Consider the following 11,149-nt stretch of genomic DNA (forward strand, 5'->3'; position numbering starts at 1 on the left):
GGCTGTTCTCAACCTGAGAGGCTGTCATGTTTTTATCTGGAAACAGATGCACTATTCCAATGACAACCTTTGATTGTCCCTAAATCACATGTGAAGAACCTTAAAGCATCCTGAAAACAAACTTTTGTAACCTGAAATATACCAGGCCATAGTAATCTAACCAAGTGACACAAAAACACCATGTTAAATCACTAACAATCACAATCTTAAATCACACCTCATTTCAAGGAGAACTGATCTTCCAGACATTTGTTCTTTCAAGCATAACCTGTGACTCATGAGGGTTCCATACTGCTGGGGACATCCTGGTGGAAAATGAACCCTCAGTAATACGTGGGTCTGCACGTGCTCTCTTGCACCAGTTTCAAATGTCATGCTACAAACTGAATTGGTGGCAGTCTAAATGCTTTCTTGCTAAACCAATATGCACAAATTTCTTTGTCATCATAACTGATGGCCTGTACATCTAAGCTCTATTTACTCTGTACAAATTACTATACATAAATAAGGAATATATATAATAGAGTTATGGCTTTATGACCTTCAAAATCAACATAGAATATCATCAGATCTGAATATTATCTGATAAAGTAATATGGAAACAAGAATTATTTTTAAAATTCTATCACCTTTCTATTTATATATTAAATTAGTCAAACAGTTTAGATATAGGCCTGTTTAAGTTTACAAAGTTTAAGAGAGCCAAATTTCCAGCAACAGAAAAAAAACAGATTAAGGAGGAGTCCTAATGTAAACAGTGTTTAATTATAAAGAGGCTGATTAAATAAAACTGATAAATTCACTGAAAAAGTTAAATTCTTGTTTATTTGATGCCAAACAGCAATTTAGAAGCAACTAGATATTTGTCTAAATTTTTCCTGATAACTTAAAATTTGCATCTATGAATCCAAACATTTGGCTTCCTGACTGCATATTAGCATTTTAATAGCCATGGCTAGCTTTATTTTGAAATGGTCTAAGCAAGAGTGAAGACTCCAAAATTAAGGAACCATAACATTAAGACCCAAGTGAATTCAGAGGAAACTGATTGCAGGGTGTAGGTTTATCCTTGTTCAGCCCACCCGATGAGATCTCAGTACAGTTCCTCCCATCTAAGCTCCCAAGCCACATGTGACACTTTGTCATGAAATCTGTAGTGCTTTAAGCATTCTTTCAATCTCAGGGAAATAGATGAGATCCTATGGAGAGTTTGGGAATCTGAGGTCATTTTGACTGAGAAAAATTGCAAATGCAGCTCCTACATTGCATTCTGGAAGAGAAAGCCCAAGGGCCAACTGTGTATGACTCAGTCCATTTTATTAAGCAAAATTTCCCTTTCATCTATATTTGATTAAATAAGAATCCAAACAGCTGTACCCTTCGTTGGCACAGATACGGTGCCACATTTCTTTATACTCAATCTCCACAGTCCCAGGAAATCACTTTACTTAATCATTGATTCCATCTACTTTCATTCAGCCTTTTAAGAATGTTGGTTAGAACTGCCAGACTAACTTTTTCAATTGCTCTAAGAAGTATTTGCAATATTCTCTAGCAGAAGAGAGATGTATTTTAGAAGCTGGTGAGTAGATCATGAAGACTCAGGCAGTCATCACCATTTTGTATGTATTATTTGTGAAACATCTGGTGCCTAGTGCAGGGATAGACTTTAAAAAAGGTACAGATCTTAGTCAAGAAGCTAATAACCTATGTCAGACAGACAGAGCAATTCAGTCATAAAATACATCTGCAAAGAGATGGATCCTAAAACTTAGGATGGAATGGTGCCTTGGATTCTTTTCAATTTGTAAAGGGTAGCGGAGGAAAAATTTTAATGATAAAGAATCAATGAGGCTATTTGCCAAAGAAGTGAGAAATTGAGTTCTCCAGAAAAATTGGAAATTATTTTATGACTTTATGCATTTATTTGATTTGAAGTATGTATGACATATGGTGATTATGTCATATCTTCCTACCCTGCTTCAAGGAAACACACATTATATGTGGATTTTCTTAAAATCAAGGACCAGTGCTTATTCCCATCAGAGTATATTGTACATAGCGTATGCTCAGTAAATTCTTGTTAAGTGAATAAATAAACGAAAGCTTAGTAAATTTGAGGATAATACATATTCAGAGAGACATGGCAAGTCCTGAAAAATTAAAAACCATTTTGGTAAGGAGATGAGTTTGAGCAAGAGGAGTTAGATAGCCTATGAAAAGAAAGCTAACAAACAGAGCCCCATAAAGCATAGTGTAAGAATATGTTGCCAACACCATTTAAAAAATAGGGAATCCTTTCCCATTGCTTGTTTTTGTCAGGTTTGTCAAAGATCAGATGGTTGTAGATGTGTGGCATTATTTCTGAGGCCTCTGTTCTGTTCCATTGGTCTATATATCTGTTTTGGTACCAGTACCATCCTGATTGGGTTACTGTAGCCTTGTAGTATAGTTTGAAGTCAGGTAGCATGATGCCTCTAGCTTTGTTTTTTTTTTTTGTTTTGTTTTGTTGTTTGTTTGTTTTTGTTTTTTGTGTATTTTTTGCTTAGGATTGTCTTGGCTATATGGGCTCTTCTTCAGTTCCATATGAAATTTAAAGTAGTTTTTTCTAATTCTGTGAAGAAAGTCAATGGTAGCTTGATAGGAAAACTGGCTAGCCATATGCAGAAAACTGAAACCGGACCCCTTCTTTACACCTTATACAAAAATTAACTCAAGATGGATTAAAGACTTAATGTAAGACCTAAAACCATAAAAATCCTAGAAGAAAACCGAGGCAATACCATTCAGGATATAGGGATGGGCAAATATTTCGTGACTAAAACACCAAAATCAATGACAACAAAAGCCAAAATTGACAAATGGGATCTCATTAAACTAAAGAACTTCCGCACAGCCAAAGAAACTATCATCAGAGTGAACAGACAACCTACAGAATGGGAGAAAATTTTTGCAATCTATCCATCTGACAAAGGGCTAATATCCAGAATCTACAAAGAACTTAAAAAAATTACAAGAAAAAAAAATCAAAAAGTGGGTGAAGGATATGAAAAGACACTTATCAAAAGAAGCCATTTATGTGGCCAACAAATAAATGAAAAAAAGCTCATCATTACTGGTCATTAGAGAAATGCAAATCAAAACCACAATGAGATGCCATCTCACACCAGTTAGAATGGCCATCATTAAAAAGTCTGGAAACAACAGATGCTGGAGAGGATGTGGAGAAATAGGAACACTTTTACTCTGTTGGTGGGAGTGTAAATTAGTTCAACCATTGTGGAAGACAGTGTGGTGATCCCTCAAGGATCTAGAACCAGAAATACTATTTGGCCCAGCAATCCCGTTACTGAGTATATACCCGAAGGATTATAAATCATTCTACTATAAAGACACATGCACACGCATGTTTATTGCAGCACTGTTCACAATAGCAAAGACTTAGAACCAACCTAAATGCCCATCAATTATAGACTGGATAAAGAAAATGTGGCACATATACACTATGGGATACTATGCAGACATAAAAAAGGATGAGTTCATGTCCTTTGCATGGATGAAGCTGCAAACTCTCATTCTCAGCAAACTAACACAGGAACAGGAAACCGAACACCGCATGTTCTCACTCATAAGTGAGAGTTGAACAGTGAGAACACATGGACACAGGGAGGGGAACATCACACACCGGGGTCTCCGGGGGGTGGAGGGCTAGGGGAGGGACAACATTAGGAAAAACACCTAATGTAGACGATGGGTTGATGGGCGCAGCAAACCACCATGGCACGTTGATACCTATGTAACAAACCTGCACATTCTGCAGATGTATCCCAGAACATAAAGTATAATTAAAAAAAAAAGAAAATTACACTAGAAAAAGAATATGTCGCTCTATGCCTTAAAATTGTAACTTCTCTTGCCATATTTTGAAAGATCTAAATTAATTTTTAGTAACTATATTGACACTGGCTTTGAGTTCCTTACAAAAAGCTGGCATTGGACATTAAAAAGTTGTTTTATTTAGGTCAGATATATGCAAATTAATTGGCATTTTGCAATGTTCCTTATTTTAAAGATTATGTAAAGATACCTATATAGCTAAAATGTTTCCACATTTTCATACTTTGATAAGGATAGGACTGTATATGGTTAACCCTGGGAAGATTACGAGCAATAAGAGCCATACTGGAGATGAGTGAGAAGCAGAGGAACCGGGATGGAAGAAGGGACACACACTCACATGGTTTGGGTGTTTGTCCTTTACAATTCTCATGTTAAAATGTGATCCACAATGTTAGAGGTGGGGGCCTAGGGGGAGAAGTTTGGGTAATGGAAGAGGGAGGTCCCCCCTGAATGGGTTGGTACCCACATTGCAGTGATGAGTGAGATCTTGTTCTCTTAGTTTAAGCAAGAGCTAATAGCTTAAAAGAGCTTGGCGGCCAGGTGCAGTGGCTCCGGTCGGTAATCCTAGCACTTTGGGAGACTGAGGTGAGAGAATCGCTTGGGCTTAGGAGTTTAAGACCAGCCTAAACAACATGGCAAAACCCCATTTCTACAAAATATACAAAAATTAGCTGGTGTTTTGGCATACACCAATGGACTACTGGTGTACTGCTACTCAGGAGGCTGAGATGGGAGGATCTCGAGCCTGGGAGGCAGAGGTTGCAGTGAGCTGAGATCATGACATTGCACTCCAACCTGGGCAACAGAGTGAGCCCCTATATCAAAAACAAAAACAGAAGATAATCTGGCACCTCTTCCTCTCTCTCTTCCTCCCTCTCTCACCCTGTGACATGGCCTGCTACCCCTTTACCTTCTGCCATGAGCAAAAGCTTCCTGAGGCCTCACCAGAAGTCAAGAAGATGCTGGTGCCATACTTGTGCAGCCTGCAGAACTAAGAGCCAAATTAATCTCCTTTCTTTATAGTTTCTGCAGTCTCAGATATTTCTTTACAGCAACACAAAATGGACACACACACACACACACTGAGACAAACATGGAAATAAATTTTCTGTCTTAGTGGCTCTTCATGCTAGTGATGCATACAAAAATTGATCGTAAGGAACTCAGGGGTGTGTCTCTGTCATATGGTTAACTCCTTTATGCTGTACTAACACAGCCAGATCCCCCTGTACCCATTGAATGTCAACATTAGGCATACTTCATTTGTTTTCTAGAGTGAACTCACAAATTAGTCTGTAGAGATACACTTGCCTATAATTTTATTCCTATCTCCAGAATAGAACAGAAAGAATGAGCAGCCTAAATAATCCAGTTTGATTGGATATAAAGAGGAGACCATGATGACAATTAGAATGCTCATTGGTGCGAGGCAAGGTAAAGCCAGATTGATTTCCCTGGGACCATCACTGCTGAGCAAACCTGTTGGTAATTCATTTTGTCTATTTCAGGTAGCAACATTTTTCAGAACTCTGGAGTTGAACCCTAAATCTGTCTTTCCACCTCTTCAGCTAATTTGCTAAATGAGGCAGGAAGTTGATTTGTGAAAGTCCATATGTACCTTAATACTATGTCAAGGGAATCTTGACTTACTGAAATACCAAATTCAGGTTTCTCCTTAACAGGATTCTGACTAGAAATAACACTGTAACCATAGAAACGCCCATTCAATGAATGGTCATGGGAGAAATGACAGCACAATGCCATTTTAAAAGGAAAAAAAAGGAGCATTCCTGCCAAATTTGATATGGAGAAGGATTTTTTTCTCAACACAAAAGCACTACAAAGTGCTCAGAAAAGAAGATTTTGATTTTTTTTTCTAACTCTCTCTACAAAGTACACATTTTCTCTCTTTTGTTCATTCATCAAATATCTTTTGAATGCCAGCCACATTCCAGGTACTGTTCCAGGCACTGCAGTAAACAAAGCAGACTGAGTCTCTGTCGACTAATGGGGAAACACAAATAATAAAAACACCTAATACGTAAAAAAGTGTTAGATGTAAAGGAGAATAAAATGGGGAAAGGAGACAGAGCATGATGATAATAAATGTCAAGAGAATGAAATTTATTATGACCAAGAAAGACCTCCATGAAAAGGTGACAATTGTGCTGAGACCCGAAGGAAGTGAGGAAACAGAGCAGATTTCTCATATGGAACAAGGGACTAGCCTGTGCAAAGTCCCTGCAGTGGGAATATGTTTTGGGCGATGGAGCAAAAGTGAAGATTACTGAAATAGAGTAAAGAAGGGTGAGAGAGCTGAGTGACAAGTGTTGGGTAGTGGGCTCAGAACATGAAGGGATGCATGGTCTACAGAAGGACTTGTAGTTTGAGTGATAAAGGAATCCTTTGGAGGTCTTCACCAGAGGAATAATGCGATTTGTCTTGAGTTTTAGAAGGATTACACAAGCTGCATTATGGACATGAAATTGTATTGGGGATTACATGAAAAGCAGGGAGACCAATTAAGGAGACTATTATTATAATTCAGACAGGAGAAGATAATGACTTGGGCCAGGATGGTAATAATAAAAACAAAAAAGAAGGGAAGGAAGGAAGGAAGGAAGGAAAGAAGGAAAGAAGGAAGGAAGGTTGGTTGCTTTTCAATATATTTTGAAGGCAGTCCTGACAGGATTTGCTGATGAGATGAATGAGAGTGGCTAGTATAGTGCATTATTGGCATATAAATAAGTAAATATTAATCAAATGAAACAATCAGTCAGATCCATTTTGCTTGCTTTTCTTCCAGAGAAATTTGCAATTTAGAGAAGTAAAGGTATTACTTCTTTTCCTAACAATGATAACATTTTGGATTTACACAGTAGCCCCCTTCCGTGGTGGTTTTGTTGTTGGTTTGTTTGTTCGTTTGTCTTTGTTTGCTTGTTGAGGCAAGGTCTTACTCTGTCACTCAGGCTGGGGTGCAGTGGCACAATCACAGCTCACTGCAGCCTCAACCTTCCAGGCTCAAGCCATCCTCCCACCTTAACCTCCCAAAATGCTGGTATTATAGGCATGAGCCATCACACTTGGCCCCATGGTGTTTTTGATGATCTTTTGATACGTCAACATGTCTAGGCTACAGTCTCCAGTTATTCCGTTAAGCAGTAATCTAAGTGTTGCTGTGAAGGTATCTTGCAGATGTGATTAAAGCCCATAATAAATTCACTTTAAATAAGGGAGATTATCCTAGGTAATTTGGGTAGGCCTGACTCTATTAGTTTTTGGTTTGCTTTTGGTTTGTTTGCTTGTTTGTTTTGAGACAAAATCTAGCTCTCTTGCCCAGGCTGAGGTGCAATGGCATAATCTCTGCTCACTGCAACCTCTGCCTGCCAGGTTTAAGCAATTATCATGCCTTAGCCTCATGAGTATCTGGGACTATAGGCATATGCCACCAAGCCCAGCTAATTTTTGTGGGTTTTTTTGTAGAGACAGGGTTTTGCCATGTTGGATAGGCTGGTCTCTAACACCTGACCTCAGGTGATCTCCCTGCCTCGGCATCCCAAAGTACTGGGATTACAGGCATGAACCACTGCGCCCAGCCATGACTATTCGTTGAAAGGCCTCAAGAGCAGAGCTGAGCATCTTCCCTGATAAAGAAGGTATTCTGCCTGTGGACAGCAGCTTCAACACATACCTGAGGGTTCTCAGCCTGTCCTTCCTAATGTCCTGCCCTATAGATTTCAGACTTACTAAGCCAGCCTCCCCAATCACATAAGCCAATTCTGTTTGCAATAAATCTCTTCATGTAATATCCTACTGGTTCTATTCCTCTATTTGAACCCTGGCTGATGCAGAACTGAGTTAAATTCTTCCAGTTTAAGCTACCAAAAGGAAACAAGTTATTAGTCACCTGTTAGAGCTCTCACTAATTCTCGTGGTCTACTCCTTTGTTTAGACATATATGAAACATACAGTTGGACAGAAAATTTAGCCCTGCCCATACAAATAGGATGATTGGTAATATGTTTATTTAATAACAGAGTCACCATAGGATTAGAATACATTTTTAAAAACTAGCAATGAGTTAGTCTGGTTGTGTTTGCCACAGTCACCTTAATAATAGATGGCATACTTAGTATAGATTTTATGAACTATGTCTCATGGACCACTTGCCTCCCTCCTCCCACAATGTAGGCTGTCTAGGGAATATTGGTCAGGAAGTAGAGGAGGAGACCTATGCAGGTACAATGGCCATAGGATTCAGTAGAGAGCGCATTGACTGGGAGAAAGAAAACTTGGCTTCTTCCCCTTGCTTCTGTTTTACTTAGGTTCTCTTAATCACAAAGAACAATGTCTCATTCAGGTTATCTGAAGAAGAAGGAAGTTTGTTATAACAACTGAGACATTGATTGGAGCTGGAAGTGAAACTAGAAAGAGGGCAGCTTCAGGGAGCCCCCGCTTCATACCTGCTACCTTATCGTGGACTATATGAATCTCTCTCTCACTTGGCCTCCACTTCTTTGCCCATCCACTTCAACCTCCTCTCCAAGCCACTTGCATTTGTTGAACCTGAGTTTAAATTACAACCTCTGCTTTCATTGCTTAGGCTCAACTTCATGCATGGTTGACTACATAGTCTCTTTCAACTCCTCTTCCACTGCTAACTCGGCCATTTTCACATTTCCTAAATCAAATCGTCAAGAAAAGGAAGAGAGAAAATCTGATTGTTCCAACTACAAAGAGAGTGGTTGTTAAAGGTTAATTGCGTAAGGTCATAACATAGGTTATTGGCCATCCACAAAGTCTGTGGTTGAAGTAGAGGAAGGAGGACAGCTAAATGTGACACCCATAGTCAAAAGCTACTGTTATCTAACCTTTCTGCGCATCAGCACCTTGACATGCCTGCCTCTCTTGGTTCTGCAACGTTTTAAGGGAACTTTTCTGATCTCCAGCCTATCTTTCCCTCCATCCTTGTAGCTACTTCTTTTCCCACCTACTCTTATGTATCAATGTTCCAAGGGTTAGATCCTGTTTTTTTTTTCTCTTTTAGAAACTTCTGGGAAGAACTCGGTGTAATCAAAAGAAGTCACTGGATTAGGTAAAGCTGAGGAGGATGGATGAGGATACTTCAAGTAGTTACCATGTTCAGAAGCCTGGAAGCAGGGAGAGTTTTCCTTTTACCTTAGGAGAATTCTGTTTAGAAAACAAACTCTGAGGCAGATATTTGCATGCAGTTCATTTACTAGGAAGTTCCAGAACAACACCTATAAAGGAATGAGAGAAGGAGGACCGGGTAAAGACAGAAATTGACACAGACTTATGAGGTCTCTGGAGCTCAGACCTATGCAAGGTCTGGAGCAGGGATATTCCTTCAGATTTGTTCACATCGAAACAGAAGGCTTGACCTATGTAGTCCTTCATCAACAAGTCATTGGATTGCACTATTCCTGGAAATAGGTGTAGACTTGGACAAGTGTTAGGTTCCTTCAACCAAGGATAATTTCCAATGACTACATTAGCTATAGACTGACAGCAGCCAACAGTTTGGTAGCTGGGGGATGAATGCATTAGTTCTGAAGAGGAAATCCAAGTAGTATACCAGAGCATCCAATCAAATATAGGCCAATCATTGCATCCCTTGGATTCAGATGATTCACATAGTAAGTTTATTCCATCTGGGAAGAGCTCTTTCAAGTGTCTGGTTGGTCTCTTTTTCTGGGAAACTTTACAAAAGAAAGATGAGTAGCATGAACTATATAGCTTTTGCCAATATAGCTGGTTTTACAGCTGAAACTGAAACTCATTTTCTCCCTCCTCTACAACCTATTCCAGATTGTTTTCACCCGAATTTAGCACTTCTGGTGGTCTAGATGGCTTACCTGGTGGGGTCACCCAGACAGTCATCCCCGAGTGCCTAGGCTTCTGGTAACCACACCATACTGTGGCTGCTATACTTGTCCATTTCTTGAAAAAATCAGGAAAATATCAAGAGATGATCCAGTAGATAACCTGACAACCAAACTTATGCTTTCCAGACCCCACTGTGTACCCCTAGGAGGCCATTAGGAGGCCATCCTCCTAATGGCCAGGATCAATTACCTCTACCAATATTGTTTTCTTTTATTGCTTACTGGACTCTTGACATGAAGAAACTTAAACGACCCTACAGTAGCCATAGCTTAAAGTTTAATGGTACTCTTACTGGGCCCCCTGCTAAAACAATTTCCACTTTAGAATCCAGAACCTAGTTTAGAATCCACAGAACCAAAACACACATTGTTGAGGAAACATTTCTCAACGGAGTCATTCACTGGGAGTGATAAGTAGAGACATCCTGGACCCATTGGAGAATAGAACTATAAAAGGGTTTTGATTTAGGGCATATATTACATCCTGAAAGATAATGCCCTATCTGTCCAAGGTATCATCCACAAGCCAGTATCTAAGTTGCTCCTTCAAAAGTCAATTCCATCATCTTTCAGACCTGCAACTTCAAAGTGGTGCAGAATGTAATAGACCCAATAGATACATGGTTATGTGTACACTGCTACAACATTGTTGTTTGGTCTGAGGCTACATTACACCATATATGGTGTGGGTAGATATTCCGTAATATTTCTGTAAACCTTCTGATGTTGCTAGCTGAGGCCTTGTGGTAGGAAAAGGAAACTCATACCACAATATATGCCTTTTCCAGTCGAGATGAATCACTACCTTTTCCAGGATAGAAAGGTTCCAGTGTAATCAACTTGCCACTGAGTGGCTGGTTGGTTTCTCTGAGGGTTTTTGCTGCATCAGAGACTCAGTAATGCTCTCTTTTGCTAGTAAGTTGGGGAATCAGCAGCTAGATGGAGTTGGAGAACAATACCTAAATCAGCCTTGGTTAATGAGGATGAGTGCCACTGAGCCCATCCCTCAGCAATGATGAGTTTCTTCATGCATCCATCAGGCCAGCATTGTGGTGGCCAATGAAATGCTGATAACATCAACTGGCTGAGTCACATTGTCTACATGGCTGTTTAATGCCTCATTCTTGGTGAATGTTTCCTAGTGGGCAATGCCATGAGATGCAAAGATATTCAAACTTCCAATCTACAGCCACAGGCAGAGGCACATGCCTCTTTCCCAGATCTTTTTTTCTATGATCTTTCCATCTCTCTTCTTCCAAGCCCCCATCCAATCAGCCAAAAAAGAGGTCACTTCCTGTAAGTTCCGATTTATTCTTACCTCCAGTCATAAAAATGGCTGTGAC

General features: G+C 39.6%; 1 long non-coding RNA gene across 1 annotated transcript in view; it reads right to left on the bottom strand.

Annotated features, from left to right (window-relative positions):
• Nucleotides 1-10,071, bottom strand: part of LOC117076600 — a 40,713-nt gene extending 30,642 nt beyond the window's left edge. The window contains exons 1-3 of the long non-coding RNA XR_004434424.1: nt 9,997-10,071; nt 9,777-9,861; nt 9,079-9,161 (exon numbers count right to left, since the gene is read on the bottom strand). This is a non-coding gene — a long non-coding RNA (uncharacterized LOC117076600). The remainder of the gene's footprint in view (nt 1-9,078; nt 9,162-9,776; nt 9,862-9,996) is intronic.
• Between the last annotated feature and the right edge of the window lie 1,078 nt (nt 10,072-11,149).

The sequence above is a fragment of the Trachypithecus francoisi genome, unplaced genomic scaffold, assembly GCF_009764315.1.
Source record: "Trachypithecus francoisi isolate TF-2019V2 unplaced genomic scaffold, Tfra_2.0 Lachesis_group0, whole genome shotgun sequence".
NCBI classification, from domain to species: domain Eukaryota; kingdom Metazoa; phylum Chordata; class Mammalia; order Primates; family Cercopithecidae; genus Trachypithecus; species Trachypithecus francoisi.